The 20,427-nt window shown below is 35.5% G+C and overlaps 1 protein-coding gene and 1 long non-coding RNA gene across 2 annotated transcripts in view; one reads left to right on the top strand and one right to left on the bottom strand.

The window, feature by feature from the left end:
- Window positions 1-20,427, bottom strand: part of LOC117993223 (acyl-CoA Delta(11) desaturase-like) — a 214,109-nt gene that overhangs the window by 166,439 nt on the left and 27,243 nt on the right. The window lies entirely within an intron of this gene.
- LOC117993182 (uncharacterized) lies at window positions 15,696-19,494 on the top strand. The gene is made up of 3 exons (XR_011238085.1): window positions 15,696-16,205; window positions 16,508-16,707; window positions 19,277-19,494. It is a non-coding gene; the product is annotated as an uncharacterized lncRNA (long non-coding RNA).

The raw sequence follows: 20,427 nt of genomic DNA, 5'->3' as shown, positions 1-20,427 counted from the left end.
GTAAATTGATCAACAGCAATGCAACTTGTAATTAACAACTAAAATTCAATTAAATCTCAACTCTATGTAGTTGATATTCCTATATATTATATATTCCTATTATGCTATATTCTTATTCCTTTAAAACAGGAATATCAACTCTAATTTATCACAAATAGAACAAATAACTATTTCTTACCCCACTCCATGTATAAACCTGGTCTGTTTATCACTTCAGCTGGCGTTACCAGAGCCAACAATGGTGCCTAACAGCAACTATCAAGTCAGCCTTACAACACCCAATAATTGTTTAGTGTAGGTAGGTAGGTACCTATCCACCTAATTAGAGTTGGCACTGACACACAAATGAAAGCTAGGCTACTAGTCACTTGGGATAAATAGGGATTAGAGTTAATATAGCGGGAAAGGCATGGACACTTAGCTGAATTGGTGGTGCTGCGTTGATTGCTGAGTGCCGTGGCCCGTAGAATCCACGTCCACGTTCTTGCTGCTTGCCCGTAGCTATATTATAGTAGTGGTTGTAGGATGTAGATAGCTCCTTGAGCCCCGCAGCTGCGATCGTCAATGGCACATCGATGTCAATGGCCAATCACACTTATGATCGGCGCGTATTTTGCCCAAAATTTGTGTTGATTCACGTAGGTCCGTGTCTTAAGGTCGCCGTTTGTTCAATACAAGAACTTGTTGGGAGCTATATTCGGCTTGAGGATCCTATTTTCTCCAATAAAAGGCTTTCACTCGTGTTATAGGTTGTAATGAAAAGTAAGGTTATAATAATTGACAATTTTGACATTTCACTTAGAAAACTAAAATCACTCCGATTTTGTGTTGCCACCACTAAAACGATAAGGTGCACCAAGCGGCGCGTACACTTGCTTAAAGGGATCCTATCCTATATGACTTTACGACTTCAACCCAAATTTATTTTTGCAAAGATCACTTTGTTGTAAGTCTTACTTAATAACTTATTCAATTTATAAAGAGAAAACGATATTTTTTTACGTTTACTATGAGTTTTTAGAAATATATAAAAACTAGCTTATGCTCGTGACTTCGCCCGCGTGGACTTCATAAATTTCAAACCTCCATTTAACCCACTCAATTTCAAAAAATCCTTTCCTAGTGGATACCTTCTCTTTACCTACAAAGAACACACGCACAAAATTTCATGTATCTAGAACCAGCTGTTTAGATGTTTAGGCTGTGCGTTGATATATAAGTTAGTCAGGACTCTAAATTTTATATATATGGATACTACGTTAGTCCCCGCGTGACATAGGGATGACATTTCTTTGTTTACATATTTAATGACGTCACATCATGGCTGACAGCGTTTTCTGCGTTTCAAATAAAAATAAAAACTGTATTTTTTTAAATTGGATTTATATATCCATCCTGCGTTTTTAATAATTGTTATTGATATATTTCGTTGTCTTAAGCAAAATACTATAATAAATAATCATTTATTGGACGGAATTAGATATGAGTCAAGTAGCCTATTGTCTACCTAAAAAAATTAATGTATTTGAAAATCTGTTTTATTCACCTCCTTCAGGCTTCTTAATAAAAATCTAAACAGATCCGCCACACTTTCTTATTTCCTGGTTGTCATTATGCTTTTATGTGATTTTAAGTCTTTTGTAATTCGAATGTTAGCAGCTGTAGTTTTCAATTTTGCGTTTGGGTAAAACTTTGGGTTAAAATCAAGAAATTAAAAAATCAAAACATTGTGAAAACCATTTTATTCATTTCTTTTCAACGATTATCATCATTTCTTACCTCCGAAATTCCAAAGTCGACCATTCAATTCAAAGAATTAGCCGTGGATGGCTAATCGAACCACTATTATCTATCCATGAGTATCATTTAGGTACCCTTGTCAACACAATTCCATCCACATCGACTCTATCCCAATCAAATTATAGCTCAATTTTGAACAGCAACAATAATATCGGGAACTTTTTTGTACCGTTTCTAGTATTGATACCGAACGTTTAGATTTATATTAAAATTATTGTTAATTTAGAATTGATTTCATATACTGATTTGTTCAAGTTCAATCTTAATTTATAATTATTTATTGGAGTTTTTTTTTTCTTGGCAAAACCGTTATGATAGATTAATTATAGGTTTGTAGAGTGTACTACAGTTATCTACCGTTAATCAAACTTCATCTCATGAAATTAATAAAAAAAGATTAAACTTTTTTATCACTAAGCATTTAAAAAAAAAAAGATTCCGACGAATTGAGAACCTCCTCCTTTTTTTGAAGTCGGTTAAAAAATAATCCATGACACACTCTCCTATATCATCCCATGTAGGTCACAGGAGTTTTCTTTAAGAGCTGAAGTCTTAGCGTAATTGTTATATATTGCAGTGGAAATTACAATTTATGTATGTACCGGGTGTATTAAGCTGATAGTTTTATCCTGTGACTGCGTCTGTGTAAAGTCACCCTTGAGTTATGTAAGCAATACTCTACTTTTCTTTGTTACCTACCCTACATATTACACAAAACACGTGTTTTCTTATCAATTCTACACTAGATTTTACTCACAACTTCTAACTTCAATAGGTATATAGAACTCTGTCAATCTGCCTAGGTACCTAATAGGTATACAGGATGTAACCAGAACTCTAGCAAAAACTAATCGTTATTGTTATAATATCTAAACAAAATCCAATACCAATAACAATTTGCCTTATTTTGTAGTTTTAGTAACTTAGTATTTTTTAAACCTGCAATATATAGCATGCAAAACTGGGGTCAACGACCCACCTACGACGCGGCATTGACTCCAAGTGGCTTACTTACATAACGTTCGTTGTCCTCTGGCGTCAGTCTGTTGTTTTATTTGCAATATATCGTGAACTTTTACAAAATATAGGTTTTTTTTTTAATTTTCTAGTTTTTTTGTGGTATATCATAATATCAGTAATCATTAGTATACTATCACCTATCTTCGTTATTGCTAGCGCTCTGGTTACAGCCTGTATTGGTAATACGAAGGTTTGTGCATATTTTGGGTAGAAGCAGCCGTGTGACTCACTAACTCAGTGTCTAACGATGAATGATAGCCACCGAGCACATTTGACATTGGTTGGCTGTACATTTCTGCTTCACTGAGTGACATTAAAATAATTTTTCGTAGAAAACCTTCAGTGGATTAAAAACAAATGTCAAATGAGCTCGGTGGCTATCATTCACTGTTAGAAACTGAGTTAGAGAATCACACTGGACTTACACCATTATTTACCACCAGTTGAGATTTAGTCAAGGGCTCATTTTTACAATATGCAAATGGCAATTTTTTTTTTTTTAATATTATTAGCCATGTTAAATGACTAATATTCCCCTTTCCTCTCCAACTAAGCGTAAAGCTTGTGCTAGGAGTAGGTACGACAATAGTGCAACGGGCGGGGTTTGAACAGTCGACCTTTCGGTTTTCAGTCCACTCCTTTACCAGTTGAGCTATTGAGGCTCGGTTGCAGTATATCCAACAGATATTGAAATCAATACATAGTAGTTGTAGTAAAATTGTTTGTATAATAAATTGATAGGACACTGGCGTCCGGTATCGAACTGGTTATACCTACCTACATTAATCATGTTCCACGGTAAAATATGTTCCGACCACTGACCAGCCGAGCGAGCATTATTGAATTCGTACAAGTAGAGTAAATCTTATTACATGATTTACTGTGAATGTTTTGTATGTAAACGCTAAGTTGTTTTACTGAGAGACGAATAAATAAATGTAATAATATTATACAACTTCAGAATATAGGTAAAGCACATTTTTCTGAGAGACGAATAAATAAATCTATATATATAAAAGGAAAAGGTGACTGACTGACTGATCTATCAACGCACAGCTCAAACTACTGGACGGATCGGGCTGAAATTTGGCATGCAGATAGCTATTATGACGCAGGCATCCGCTAAAAAAGGATTTTTAAAAATTCAACCCCTAGGGGGGTGAAATATGGGTTTGAAATTTGTGTAGTCCACCCGGGCGAAGTTGCGAGCGTAAACTAGTAATATTATATAACTTCAGTACATTAGTATTCCGGAAAGTGCAGGCAAATTAAAAAAATAGACATAAAATAGAGTAAATTTTATTACATGATTAGTGTTTCGACCACTGACCAGTCGAACGAGCATTATTGAATTCGTACAAGTAGAGTAAATCTTATTACATGATTTACTGTGAATATTTTGTATGTAAACGCTAAGTTGTTTTATTGAGAGACGAATAAATAAATGTAATAATATTATACAACTTCATGAGTAAAGCCCATGTGTGTATATCATCATCATCATCATGATCAACCCATCACCGGCTCACTACAGAGCACGGGTCTCCTCTCAGAGTGAGAAGGGTTTTGGCCATAGTCTACCACGCTGGCCATGTGCGGATTGATTGACTTCACACACCTTCGAGAACGTTATGAAGAACTCTCAGGCATGCAGGTTTCCTCACAATGTTTTCTTTCACCGTAAAAGCAAGTAATATTTAATTAATTAAAACGCACATAACTCCGAAAAGTTAGAGGTGCGTGCCCGGGATCGAACCCCCGACCTCCAATTAGAAGGTAATATATGTATAATGTAAATCAGTTTAAACGCTAAAATATTATGGGAACATTTGAGCATTAAACTGAAAGTCAACCTTTAACCTAAAATCATACAACCAATTCAACAATGCGCGAATAATTCAAATTTATTACAAAGATTACAGCGGGTAACTCTACTAAGCGCGAGATAATATCGAGCAATACAATAATTAAGCCCGCCACAATACCTAATGACGTCGACAAAAAAACCTCTGAATGTTATTCGATGCTACAAAAACCTGAATCGCCGTTCCGACATAGATTAACGAGCGAGCGAATGGCTCCAGACTGGTCACTCGGAACGGAAGATCATCAACTCGAGTTTATTAATTGTTAATCTACTGTTAGGTAATTACAGTTTCATACAAGGAACCACAAGTTTAATTCACTACAATATCTTGGCGGATTGCAGCAATTTAGCTTGTGGTTCCTTTTATATCATGGACTTAGGTAAACTGACGCCTGCTTCTATCCAACAATTTCAGTTTCGTACCTACACTTAATTTTTAACAACAAGAATAGAAAAACACATTTTTATTTTAACTTGAGAAAGTGTAATAATGTAAGTACTTTCGGATTTCAGTTCACTCCCTAATATTTAAGGAATTGAAGTGTTAAACTAACCAAAATAAGTTTATGTATAGACGATGCATCATTATTGTTTTTGATTTCAAAAAGATAGAGCTCGTTTGATTAAATGTCCAAACTCTGACGGAGCTTGAATTGTAAAAAGTAAAAGTGTACAGATTATTACTGAGTAGGTATTTTCGTACGCTAATTTGTTTTATATAGGTCGTACAGCCTTTAAATAAAATTTTTAAAAATTAAAGTTAATGCCTATGCCACTTCTACCTTTTTCATAATCTACACGTCTTTATACAATCACAAAAAGTTTTGATATTAAGTAGACTGCCGCGAAGATGAATCGTCGTTTTTTGAACAGCCACAAACCGAGCTTGACCGTCACTAATATATCAAATGAAAAGGATATCTTTTGAAAAAAATCCCAACAATAATCACTGAACAAACAATCTTAAATAGTTCTTGAAACTGATATACGTATGTACAAAAGTAGGTAAGTAATATAAATAACGTGAAGCTTACTAATCATCATAAATATTTGCATGTAAACTGCAAATAGGTATAATACGCGACAGGTCGAGTTTAAAATTATCCCTACCCCAATTGCCATCTCGACCTGTCGCGCCTTATAAGCACTACAAGTTCTTATCTAAAAAATTAATACTTAAGTATTAAAATTTTACCCGTCTTTGGTGATTTATTTTCCATTTCGGACACGACTACTAATGCTGACTAGTTAGGCGATATTATAGTGCACAAATGTACTTATTCGCAAACTCAGGTATACTATAGATAGTTCAATCCACGAAGACGCGCCCCACTATTTTTCGTACGGAGAAACCACGGGTGCGGGGAGTGATCTTTACCTAATTTATCTTCTTGTGCGTGTGCCCACATCGCTGGTCGGTGCGTTACGACTTACGATATAACTCACACTCTAACAGTACATACCACATTTTGCATTGTAACCGAGTGGTACAAAGAGTGCGGCGCGTCATCGTGAATTGAACTATCTATACCGTATATACTAGGTATATATAGTCGTTCTATCTCCGTACTTGAAACAATTTTTACTTGTGTCTTTACAACGCTACCAGTCCTAAGACTTTACTTATAATGAAGTACACTTAAGATGGACTGATACAAGTCGCATGTCTGGCCTGGAAAGCGTCCAGCGTCCATTCAGACTGCACTTGAATTAATCAATTGTTTTAATCCGCGGGTGAACGCAGCTGTTGAACGCGCTAACTGTTAGGGTGAGACCATAGTGAGCGGAGAAGAGCGATAAGCGGTTCTTTTAGCGTTTCTGTATCAGTGTAGTTCTCCGCATAAGAAATAATTGTCACTTGTCTTTCTACAACCCTAGTAGTCCTGAGACTTATCACTAACTTATGCCCGCGACTTCTTCCGCGTGGACTACACAAATTTTAAAATCCTATTTCACAACTTTAGTGGTTTAATTTTCAAAAATTCTTACTTAGCGGATGTCATAATGCTATAATATCTGCATGCTAAATCTCTACAACCCTAGCAGTCTTAAGCCTTTAGTTATAACTAGCTTAAGCCCGTGACTTTGCCCGTGCAGACTACACGAATTTCAAACCTCTGGTGCACTTCGACCGTCCGCTGCGCCAGATCCTTCTTTCCACGCATGTGCAAACTGTGGAACCAACTCCCATCGGCGGTGTTCCCACTAGATTATACCATGGGGTTATTCAAGGGGCAGACCAACAAATTCCTAAAAGGCCGGCAACGCATCGGCGGCGGCTCCTCTGGTGCTGCAAATGTTCATGGGCGGCGGTAATCACTTAACATCAGGTGACCCGCCTGCTCGTTTGCTCGCTATATCTATTTAAAAAAAACCCCCATTTAACCCCCTTAAGGGTTTAATTTTCAAAAATATTCAATAGCTACCTAAATGTCAAATTTCAGCCCAATACAATCCAGTTGTTTGGGCTGTGAGTTGATAGATCTGTCAGTCACCTTTTCATTCTAATATTTATATGAACAGTTATACACTTAAGATGAACACACTTCTAACTTTTTCCGTGGATAGAGTAGTATGGAAAACATAGGCTCGTTTGTGATTGGTTAGTCAATCAAAATGATTAATTAACGCCCACTGACTTTATATCTTTGTCATTTGTATGGGAACAGAGAGAGCCCTATAATAACTTCTCTCAGTGGATAGAGTATAACTTATAACCCGTTTATACCCGCTCCCTCTCTACCCTTGGACCATGCCCTATCGTCGTCAAGATCTATTTATTGTCAGAGCACGTGTTATTCTATTTGACATAAAATGCATTCTAAATGCCTCGTTAGTTAGAGCATTTATTGTACTTGTTTGATCTGTGGAATGTTAAGGATTTGTGTTATCCATTATTTTTGGTGTCGCCAAAAATACGGGTTTCATTCAGTCCAAGTTAATTAATGATTTATTTTCCTTACTATCCATACTAATATTATAAATGCGAAAGTGTGTGTGTGTTTCTGTCTGTCTGTCGGCCTGTCTGTCCCTCTGTCGGTCTGTCTGTCTGCTAGCCTTTCACGGCCCATCTATTCAACCGATTTTGACGAAATTTGGTGCAGAGATAGTTTTTATCCCGGAAAATCAAAGAGTTCCCACGGGGTTATTAAAAACCGAAATCCAGGAGGACGAAGTTGCAAGCTAGTTTTTCAGTATTTTTGTCACATTTGTAACGTAGTCGATAGAGGTCGTATCGTATATCGCCTCTACAAGAGTTTACATTGTACTTCAAGTCACCTTGGATATGTGTTTTCTGGAACCCAAAAAATAAACAGTTAAGCAAGTGGTATCGTAGATGACCTTTCTTGGAATTGGGAGACGTTAAGACGAAAACATCTTTTATTTATCTAGAATTTAATGAGGTTCCGTCACAGATGCACTAAGGTCTAAGACTGCTGGATAAGAATATTATTGTTGTCAAATGACGTGTTTATTCACAATCAATCGACCTTCGTTAGACTAGAGAGAGAGCCCGGGAGGGGCCGACCTTCGTTATTTTATAAAAGCTAAAAGTTTATCTGCGTATTGTCCGCAACATAGAGAGGAACGATCAGCGACTATGAAGTTTGGATCATAGTGGCTTTGGCAGATAACAGGCAATAAAGGTGTGAAATATCTTACATCAAAGTATAAAGTGTTAACAGACAGACTGACAGACAGACACACTTTCGCATTTATAATAATACTAGCTGATGCCCGAGACTTCGTACGCGTGGATTGAGATTTTAAAATTCCCGTGGGAATTTACGAAAACTACCGCCTTACACCTCTAGTTCTGACACGTATTTTACCCGTATAGTTATATAGATCTAGAACTAGCTTATGCTCGCGACTTCGTCCGCGTGGACTAAACAAATTTCAAACCCCTATTTCCCCTTAAGGGATGAGTTTTTCTAAATCCTTTCTTAGCGGATGCCTACGTTATAATAGCTATCTGCATGCCAAATTTCAGCACGATCCGTCCAGTAGTTTGAGCTGTGCGTTGGTAGGTCAGTCAGTGAGTCAGTCATTCACCTTTTCCTTTTATATATTAAGATATGCATTTTTTTCGAATATAGAAAAGAGCTTGGGAAAACAGCAAGTCGAACTGCGCATCCGTCTAATTGACCGGAAGTTAGCACTCTAAATAATAAATTCGAGTGTACACGCCGGGCGAACGGGCAACAATGATTACTTCCCTTTTCCATCCGCCGAAATATCAAATTAGTTAATTGGCGTGGTGTTCTGAGGGGCATGCTCTAAAAAGTTTATATTTTTAACTAGTTCGCCCGGGTGGGCTTAGGCTAGCGCGCACCACGGTCGGTGCGGCGAGTTTCGGTGCGTTTTAAATCCGTAAATTTGAATTTAAATCCATCAAAATCCGGTGCGGAATTAATCCCGCAGTGCGTGCGCTTCTATGTAGTTCTATAGTTCACAGATTTTGCGGGGAAAAAATGTACGGTTTACCGTGGTGCGCACTAGCTCTTTTATAGATCTCAGCCTTAGTCCAGACCAGGGGTGTTACGGATATCCGCATCCGCAAATGCGGAACATCAGCATTGACTCAGATACCCGCATCCGCATCAAATAATGCGGAGGTTTTACGGATGCGGATTCATATTTGCAACAATTAGTAACGACCTGCAAAGAAAGTGGGCGGGGCCAGAATGGCGCGTGCCTGGTGCGTATTTGCTAGTTGATTATCTTCGTTCGCTATCTGACCAATCAAAAAGTGTACAATAGTACACAACAGGGGTGTTACGGATATTCGCATCCACATCCACAAATGCGGAATATTCGCATTGATTCAGACATCCGCATCGGCATCCGCATTCAGATACAAGTTAGCCCTTGACTGCATTCTCACATGGTGGTAAGTGAAGATGCAATCTAAGATGAAAGCGGGCTAACCTGGAAGAGGTATGGCAGTTTTTATTAAACCAGAACGCTGAATCTATCTCTAAGCTAAATTAGCTAGATTGAACTAACATTGTTACAACGTATAACATGATAATTAAATCTGACTTTGCATCATCAACAGCCGCGAGAACAACGTGGCAAAGTTAATTATATTATGTCAAGGTAATGAGAGGAAATTGAGATAAATTAGTATTAATTACTGTATAGTAACTTATTTGTGTTTTTGTTCGTTTTGTATTTAATTTGGACTAGTAAGCAAAATGGAAGCCCTTGTTTTAGCGTTCTGTGCCTCAAAAGAACAAATCCTTATAGGATCACTTCGTTGTCTGTCTGTCTGTCGTGTATAGATATGTCAAGACTGGAGGAATCAGCCTATAGAGTACCTATTTCCAGTTGACTTAGAATCTTGAAATTTGGGAAATTTGAATCTTGTAGCACAAGTAAAGGGAAAAAAGAGAAAACCGAGAATTTGTAGTTTCATCACAAAAAAAATGTTCACGACCAAATAATATGTTTACTAAATCACAACATAGATGGCGATGTCCGTCATTAACTTGCAGTGTTGTTCAGCTGTTGAAGCGAACACTAATATATATACCTACTGGTTTGCGGGGTAACGCTGTTGTAACGGCCAGTAGGGCCAGCAGAGTTACACAGTCTAAAAGAAAATACGGTTGTGCTATTTCATTTTCTTGTACGATGTTACGGAACCTTTCGTGTGCAAGTCCAACTTGCACTTGACCAATTTTTTTATCAAAGACAAGTTAGCCCATGACTTTGAGTGCAATCTCACGAGGTAAGAGAGATAGAAGAAGGTTCTAGATGGATAGAAGAGAGGTTAAAAATAAGCTAAGATTTTTAAATCCAAGTTAGGTAAACCAACTCCGAAAAGTTAAAGGTGCGTGCCGGGATCGAACCCAGGTCCTTCCGAACAGGAGGCCGACGTCTTAACTACAAAGCAATACTCATTTAATACATAAATTATAATATTTATTATTCCTTTAGGTTAAAAGTCTTTGAGTTAGGTCTTAATTAGGCTATTTCGAAAATGTGGCCTGGAACTGAAGGAAGTTTCATAAACGTGCAATTTTGCTTATTACACGAAAGATAAAAGTTATAAAGGGTTAGGTAATTAGGGTAGATTTCAGTCGCTCTATTATACGTACTAGGTATAGTATTAGGTTGATATACCTTTACTTTGGGCGCCTGGGCAAACCTGGGCGCGTTTGGAACCCTCGTAACTTTAGTTTTAAGTTTACGTAATTAATTATCATTACCTTACAAATGCAACCCAGTGATTATCAAAAGTGTACAATTTTGAAGTACAAGTTATAAGTTACCTATTTTGAATAATGTTTTTACTTACTTTTTAGGGTTCCGTACTTCAAAAGGAAAACAGGAACCCTCACTTTGTTGTCTGTCTGTCTGTCCGTCTGTCCATCGTGTCTGTCAAGAAAACCTGTAGGGTATCTCCCGTTGATCTAGAATCATGAATTTTGGTAGGTAGGTAGGTCTTATAGCACAAGTAAAGAAATAAATCCGAATTTGTGGTTACATCAGAAAAAACCCAAAAAAATTAAAATGTGTTCACGAACAAGTATTAGTACCTATTTTCAATTTTCGTGCAGATTTCCTTTCTTTTGTATAAAATGAGCCATTAATTTAATTTTAAGGAAAGTGCTGAAACACAGGTAACCTACATAGCTTAGAAACAGTCGGTGTTTCTGTGTAATTAATAAATTGTAAGAACAAAGAAAATTGTAAGAAAAAAATATTATAAGAATGTATTTTACTTTTAAATATGCAGATGTACTTGTAGGTATCTATGTTCTTTAAAAAAATTATAAGTACCAAGGTAGGAAGTTAAATTCCTAGAAGTTTACAAAACATTCCAAGTAATGTAAAAGTTTCCAAATTGTATTACAAGCCAACTTTACTATTACAATATTTGACATAATTTGACGGAGCGCCCACTCATTAAATTAAAATATAAAATTCGGAGCCCTCCATTACGACATTATTAAATACTCCCGGGACTCCCGAAAATCGTTCTTGGTTAAGGGCAAGCTACTCGAGACCTGCCGTTTGTAGGTTATATTAAGCTCGTTTTCTGATTAAATTTTAGCTTTTTAAGAGGAGGTTTACAAATTTATGCTCGGCCATACGAACGAAGCCATTGCGTGGCTATATATTGTAATTTAGAGTGATGTTTATAATTTTTTTATGCTTGATCAAATAAATGGATTGTTACCAAAACTATACAAATAGATTTGTTAAAGAACATAGTTTATTTTGATATACATTTTTGGTTGAATTTATGTTCGTGAAAATTGGCAACAGTTCTTTTTTTTACCCAGTAATGTGATTAAAAATCCATATTCTAGTACATTATAAGTCAATAAGACTATATTTCTGATATTCAGGTATTTTTTTCCAGTAAATTAGATGATTTTCAAGGACAGATTTAGGGCTTCAAAGTTGAGTCTGTTATTTATTTAATTAAAACTAGGTGCGGGAGATTGGACACTACAAAAAAACAAAATAGATTTTGTAAATATGATACTTACATTAAAGGTCAATACGAAAGATTCATTTATTTTAAACATGTAGGTATTCAATTATATGAAAGTTTGTCCTATGATGGTAAATTTGGAGCTTGAAATCTTAGAATTTCATAGTTCAAGCGATAGCGCGCCATTCGTCCGTCCGTCCGTCCATCCGAAGTCGTACCATTATTATTATTATTATTTGTTGGAACTGGCTGTAAACTAAATTGTTTATATTTAAATATATTCTTATTCCTATTTTTTCTAAAATCCTTTGTTTTACGTTCGATGACTTTTTAACTTACTTCAAATATATATCTCAAACAGGACGTCCAAGTTTTTCTTTTACTGATATTTTTCCTATAAAATCAAAATATCCCAACACGTTATCAGCACGAAGGGGCTCTAGGTGGAAAAATAAAAGTGGAAAAGTGGTATTAATTGTCCATAGTTGCTTTATTTGTTGCGAATAAGAAAAATCGTTTTTTTTTTGATATTTTTCTTTTTCAAATGTCGCAAGCAAGCGGAGATTTAAGTAGTAACAAGATGTTACATTCTTCGTCAGTTCCTCCGTTTAGTCTCAAAAATAGAGAAGGATATTCAACTTGGAAATTTAAAATGCAAAATTATTTCTCGACTCTAGTATCATAAGGTCGGATGTGTACTTCCGACCAAACTCACTTTTTTACATAAAGGTAATGAGCATTTCGGGCTCTTTCTGCCAAGCTGACACCAGTATTTCTATCTCTTTTCGTTGCAAAGATAAATACATGCATAATGTCGTATCTGAACACATTCTAAAAATTTGGAGAACCATAATTATATTTTTTGACTTGCGTATGTATGCACCAAAGCAATGGAGAAAAATGATAGATGTATTTTGAGTTCGACCATTATGCTACGAAATAAGTTTATTTGTAATACTAGCTGGTACTGCAGTTACGCACTTCTGCTTCTAAAATATGTAATAATTTTGTTAGGTTAAATCACAACAGATGTTATGCTTCGAATTTTTTGTATTAATATTTGGACTGTGAATCATTTAAGACTTTTTGCCTTGTAATATAAATAATTTTGCAATAAAATTCATGGAAGTAAGTTGAAATAAAGCTTTTTGTTTGTGACTACATTAAAGTTGATGTGATTAATAGGTAAGAGATCCATCCTATTTCACCAAAATTTTGGACTAAACTGCGGGAAAAAAGTAAAGAGCCAGAATAAAGCTGAAGACATTTTGAAAATGTAGACTAGAAAATCTTTTAGGACCACGAAAATCACACCATGGAAATCTAAACATATATTATAATAATACCCCACTAAGCAAAAAACCGTGCATTTATGGTATTTTTTATGAATCATAGTTCAAATCATCAGTTCAAAAATTTATTGCCCTAGTTTTTAAGGTAGCCTTAAAATATTAGAGTACCTAATCAATTTTTTTCTTCTTTACCCGTCTTATAATCGACCGAATTTGATATTAATCGAGAGCAGAAATTATAAGGCACCTACAATATGTGATGATAGTGATTCTAACGAAACATACCTAATTATAGGAAGCTTTAGATTATGTTAATTTAAATATAAATGTAGTATATAAATTAATTTATTAATTAAACAACTAATAAAAGTGAATGTAAAAAAATAAAAAAACTTAACTAAAACACGAAAGAAACAGTTTTAAAGTATCTGTTAAAAAGAACAGTCGAAACAGAAGCAATGGAATTTTCAAGAAAGCAGAAAGTATTTTTATTACAAAAGTGGCAATGCCGGATTTGACTAACAGTAAATCCTTATACCTGCGTAGTTTCTGCACCTTAAAAACGATTCATGATGCTACCAGCAGTGTTGCTACTTTAATGTGGTCTGAAAACATCAGCTGCAGCGGAAGGAATAAAACAGTATCTTGTCTTATTTCATTAATCTACTAGAGAAGAAACAAAGTATTCTCGAAATTGTTAAAGAATTGACTTTGTGGTCTGATAATTGTGTCGGTCATAATCGGAGCATGATAATCGTTATGGCTTACTTATGATTATTATAAGGATTACCACACTAAAAGGTGATAAATCACAAGCTTTATGCTAAAATGCAACATGTACCTACATGGAGTAAGATGTAATCCATGCACAAATAGAAAAAAAGGGAACAGCTGCAAACAATGCAGATTACTAAACTAAGAGATTGGTCACAGTTTACAAGAACATGCGAAGGAAACAAAACTTTTTGATAAGTTTGATTTGGCACTACAACATATTTTTAAAGACCACATCCCTTTACAAAGGTGATATATCAGGACCGTTTGTTATATCAAAAAAAAAATAAGAACGGCGGGGATTTTCAGATTTTGGAATATATTACCTGGCTACAACTAACGCAATAATGCTGGGTGTTATTATTTTATAAAAACTACTTTAAAGAAGACTTTTTTGTATTTCATTAGTATGTTATAGGTACATATAAACTTAAAATTCTTCCCCGCTTTCGCCCAATATACGACATAATGAGAAACCATTATCCACTGTAAAATATAACCAACTTTTGCAGTAGGTACCTGCTGACCTCCATTCTTACTTTACGTACCTAATCATTATAAGGAAAATCAGGCTATGTTGGCATGTTTTAGATTTCTATATTGATGTAACCGTCATGTATGCAATTCCACAAAAAATGTTTTGCCCACTGTAGGTTTCTAATTACTTTGTAATTTTTATTTTCCAATTTTTGGCCGTTATTTTTAATTAATGGGCTTTATTTGTGAATTTGTAAATGTTATTTTCATTCATTCAGAACTCACAAGGTTTACACGGATGCAATGGTCAGACTATCGGGCGAATGCAATTATTATGTTTCAGATCTAACTAATCAGTTTCAGAAAAATCAGATAGGTACATTGTTGCTATCTCACAAAACTCCTAAATGATTTTTGTGAGATAACTACTGTGATCTTTTGTCCGAATATTACTCATGTATAATCAGTTAAGACGTATTATGAAATATTAAGTAATAGATCCGACTTTTATTTCAAATTTGTAATAGTAAAAATTGCAGCCATAAAGTCGGTTTACAACTTATGCACACAATTTTTTTGCACAGTTACGAATATTACCAGCATAAAGTCGCATATCGTTCATTTTGAAGAAATTTTGAGTTTATATTTTATTTATTAATGATAAAGTATTTCTAGTAATGGTTAACGATAGGTACAGTTAAGTGTTAAATATTACAAAAACAACTGAAATTGTATCTCTAGTAGTTTAGAAATTATGACCCGATTTCCCTAGCATTTTTGTTTTGGCTCTCCTGAAAAGTAGCAAAAATCCACATCCGACCTTATGATACTAGAGTCGAGATTTGGTACATGAGGACCTTTGGTTTCCTATAGTTGGGTATCCAGAAGGAGATACGACCGCTGCACCAATTAAGATAAGGAATGACGCTAAGGCTCTGGCTAAAATATGCTTAACATTAGACGGTGTAGCTATTACACACGTAAGACGTGCAAAAACTGCAGCTGAAGCATGGGAAGCCCTGAAGGCAGCTTTTGAGGATAAAGGTATGGGCCGAAGGCTAGCCTTAGAGCGTAAGCTTTATAGATTAAGTCTTTCAGACTTTGAAAATATTGAACAATATATAGATGCAGTTCTGTCAACGGCACAAGACCTAGCTGACATAGACAAAGTAATAGAAGACAAATCGATTGCAGCTATATTACTAGGAGGTCTCACATCGAAATATGAGCCATTGATTATGGCACTTGAAAACTGCAACATCGATATTACTTCCGATTTGGTCAAAACAAAACTATTAAATGAAATGTCTAAAAATGACACCATACCAACAAATACAGTTTTCCAGGCCAAAGGAATGAAATCCAAACCAAATAAAATGATTATTTGCTATGACTGTAACGTGCCAGGGCATAAACGCCCAGATTGTCCTCAGCGACGTAATAAAGATAAAATAAGTGTAGCAAATGAGGTCATGGATTCGGTCACAGCACTTACTGCTAATTTTTCAAATAAGGATGTTTGGTACGTAGATTCTGGAGCTACAAAATATATGACTTTCAGAAAAGATTGGTTTCGGGACATTAGGTCAATGAATACTGGAAATATAACTGTTGCAAATGGTGAAAGCGTTAAATGCTGTGGAATAGGAAATATTTCTATTAAGACACCTGGTGATGTAGTAAAAACAATAAGTGATGTTGCCCTAGTACCAAATTTAAAGGCTAATTTACTATCTGTACAGAAAAATATTGATAAAGGTTTTGTATGTGTTTTCGACAAAAGAGGATGTAGTTTTTATAAAAATGATACTTTTTGTGTTTCAGGTGATTCTGTCCTTCATGCTTCGCCCTGTGGTGGACTGTACATAGTTGATGGTACTGTTAATATTCCACCTAAGATGAATAGTGAAAATATTGCGTATGAGGTGCACTCTGACTGTCTGAGCAAGTATCAGCTCTGGCATAAACGTTTAGGACACTTATGTCGCATAGGCATGAATCAATTGAAGAATCATCAGGTAGGAGTAGATTTTACTAAGGTTGATAAAAATAGTTGCATCGCTTGCGTAAAAGGCAAACAAGCCAGAAAACCGTTTAAAAACGTAGCGTATAATAGGGCGTCATCACCTTTAGAACTAATCCATAGCTGATTTATGTGGACCAATGTCCACGACATCTTTTCAAGGAAACGTTTATGTTTTAACTTTCATAGATGATTATACTCGCAAGATTTTTCCATATTTTTTATCTTCTAAAACTGAGGTAAAGAATAAATTTTTATTATTTCGAGCTCTAGTTGAAAAACAATTAGGTTTTCAAATAAAGGCTCTTAGAACCGATGGAGGAAAAGAATATGTAAATAAAGAGTTTTTCTGATTACCTTTCTTCGAATGGGATTGAGCACCAAGTAACAACGCCTTATAGCCCACAGCAAAATGGAGTTGCTGAACGCACTAATCGTACAATAACAGAGAAGGCGAGATCAATGTTGGCTGAAAGCTCACTATCTAAAGCATACTGGCAAGATGCTTTCCAAGTTGCTGTTTATTTGAAGAATAGGTCCCCTCATCGAGCTTTGAGTGGCAAAATACCTTATGATAAGTGGAGTGGTCGGAAAAGTGATCTAAGTCACTTAAGAGTATTTGGATGTAGAGCTCTAGTTCATGTACCTTCATGTCAAAGAAGGAAACTAGATTTAAAAGCAGAGGAAGCAATTTTCGTTGGCTACTCGGAAGATCCTAATACTTATGTTTTTCGGGATCCTGCAAATCCAAGACGTATTATTAAGTCAAGAGATGCAAATTTTTTTGAGAATTGTTTTACACCTTTAAAGGAAAATGCATCAGAACCTATAGTTCAAAATACGGAGTCAGTATTACTATTCGAAGAACATAGTGAACCTGGTGATGATCAATTTTATGATTGTGTTGATTGTTGTAGTCCAGAAGGAGAATCATCTGTTCCTGTGAACATAGATAAAGAGTCTTCTTGTACTGAACAAACGCAAGTAAGTAATGAACCCAGATACCCATCTAGAAATAGAAAGCCACCTGAATTTTTAACTTATCAGGTCTCTACTGATGTTGATTCGGGTGAACCAACAAACTATTCTGAAGCTATACATTCGGAAGATGGTGAAAAATGGGATTTAGCAATGACTGATGAATACAATTCACTTATGAAGTTAAGTACCTGGGAGTTAGTTGACAGACCAAATAAAAAAGTTATTCCCTGCAAATGGGTTTATAAGCAAAAGAAGGATGCTTATGGTAATATAACCAAGTATAAGGCAAGGCTAGTGGTCAAAGGTTTTAATCAAACAAGAGATATAGATTATCATGAGACGTTTGCGCCTGTGATTCGTCATTCTTCCCTGCGTACTTTGTTTGCATTGGTAGCAGAAGAAGATTTTAAAATGAGACATCTGGATGTTGATACAGCTTTTCTTTATGGAGATTTGGAAGAAGAAGTATTTATGGAACAACCTCTTGGTTTTTCTGTGAAAGGCCAAGAAGACAGGGTTTGCCGGCTTCGCAAATCTCTATATGGTCTAAAACAGGCACCTCGTGCTTGGAACAAAAAATTGAATGAAGTACTTTCAAAAATAGGTTTTGTAGGAACTTCTTCTGAGCCTTGTGTATTTACGAAACTTTTTGGTGATGAACTTGTTATTTTGGGTGTCTACGTGGATGACATAATTGTCTTTTATAATTCTGACGTGACGTTTGATATTGTTAAAAATGACTTGTCAAGTTATTTTAGTTTGAAAGATCTTGGCAATTTGAAGTCTTATTTAGGATTACAAATAGAAAGGAATCAAGATTACATAAAAGTTAGTCAATCAAATTATATATTGTCCATATTGGACAAATTTAATATGAGTGAATGTAAGTCGGCTAGTACTCCTTTAGCTCACAGCAAATTAGAACGAAACGTTAGTGGTGAGTCATTGCTGCTGCCTTACAGAAATCTATTAGGATGCCTTATGTTCTTGGCAGTCAATACACGTCCTGATATAGCATTTGCGACGAGCTACTTAAGCCAATTTAATACGTGTTTTTCAACGGAACATTGGAAAGCAGCAAAAAGGATTCTTCAATACCTGAAGGGTACACTAGAGTATTCCTTAATATATAGGAAAACTGGAAAGCCGTTAACAGGGTATGCAGATGCTGATTGGGCAAATTGTCCAATTGACAGAAAGTCTTACACGGGCTATGTCTTTAAATTAGCTGGTGGACCAGTGTCTTGGGAATCAAAGAAACAACCAACTGTTGCTCTGTCATCCACTGAAGCTGAGTACATGGCTCTTACTGCAGCAACTAAAGAAGCCTGTTATTTACGTAAATTTATAGAGGATATTACGGGTAAGATATCTACAATTAAGATATTGTCAGATAGTCAGAGTGCACTAAACTTAGCTCACAATCCTGTGCACCATAGCAGGACGAAGCATATTGACACTCGTTTTCATTTTATACGAGAAAAAGTTAGTAATAATACAATTATTTTAGACTATATGAAAAGTTGTGATATACCCGCATGATATTCTTACCAAACCACTGGGGCCTATCGCAACTAGTAGAATTATAGGTAGTTTAGGTCTTAGTTAGTTTTTTCTTGTTCCTGTGTGTTAATATGTTATGTTAAGTTTTTTTTTTGTAAGACAATTTAGTTTAAAGGGGGATGTTGGAACTGGCTGTAAACTAAATTGTTTATATTTAAATATATTCTTATTCCTATTTTTTCTAAAATCCTTTGTTTTACGTTCGATGACTTTTTAACTTACTTCAAATATATATTTCAAACAGGACGTCCAAGTTTTTCTTTTACTGATATTTTTCCTATAAAATCAAAATATCCCAACATTATTATTTATTTATTATTTAATTAGAACGGCCATAAAGCCAATTACACTAATTAAACTACGAGTACAAACTAACATAAACATACTTACAAAAATTGTTAAAATTATTAATTTTAAAAAGCAAAATTATAAATTTTCACAAAAGTGCAAGATTTGACCCATGAGGTCAGCTCATTTGTCAGCAAATATGTCACAGCGAGGGGACTCCTTCAGCAGCGCGTTGAGCGCAGCCAAAGTGCGCGGTATGGGTGACCTGGAGCGCGCTACCGTACCATAAGCTACTTTATTATAAACTAGATGATGCCCGTAACTTCGTCCGCGTGGACTAATGTTTTTCAACAATCAAAATAATCACAGTTTTACTTTCAGAGGAACTTACCATTAAGAAATTATGAAGTGCCTTTAAATAATAATTTTTGAAACAATCCCAAAGTACGACCTTCAGGCTGAAAAGTGTTCAAGACTTAGTTCTTAATTAGGCCTTTTAGTTAATGCGGTTGGAAATTAGCCACGTAAAAGGAAAATCGTAGCGTAATTATTAAAGGATAAAAAGGGCTGTAAAATTTAGAAAGGATTACAGTTGTATCAATACCCTTATTATAAATGCGAAAGTGTGTTTGTTTGTTGGTTTATTGGTTTGTCTTTCTATCACGTCGCAACGGTGCAACGGATTGACGTGATTTTTTGCATGGGTATAGATAAAGACCTGGAGAGTGACATGGGCTACTTTTTATCCCGGAAAATCAAAGAGTTCCCATAGGATTTTAAAAAACCTAATTACATGCGGACGAAGTCGCGGGCATCAGCTAGTTTTTTATAATTTTTTAGTGTTTTACTAGCCAGCATGGTAGACTATGGCCTAAAGTCTAAACCCTTC

The sequence above is a fragment of the Maniola hyperantus genome, chromosome 23 (genome assembly GCF_902806685.2).
Source record: "Maniola hyperantus chromosome 23, iAphHyp1.2, whole genome shotgun sequence".
Taxonomy (NCBI): Eukaryota; Metazoa; Arthropoda; class Insecta; order Lepidoptera; family Nymphalidae; genus Maniola; species Maniola hyperantus.
The sequence above is the reverse complement of the archived record's forward strand: the minus strand, read 5'-3'. Positions and strand labels throughout refer to the sequence as shown.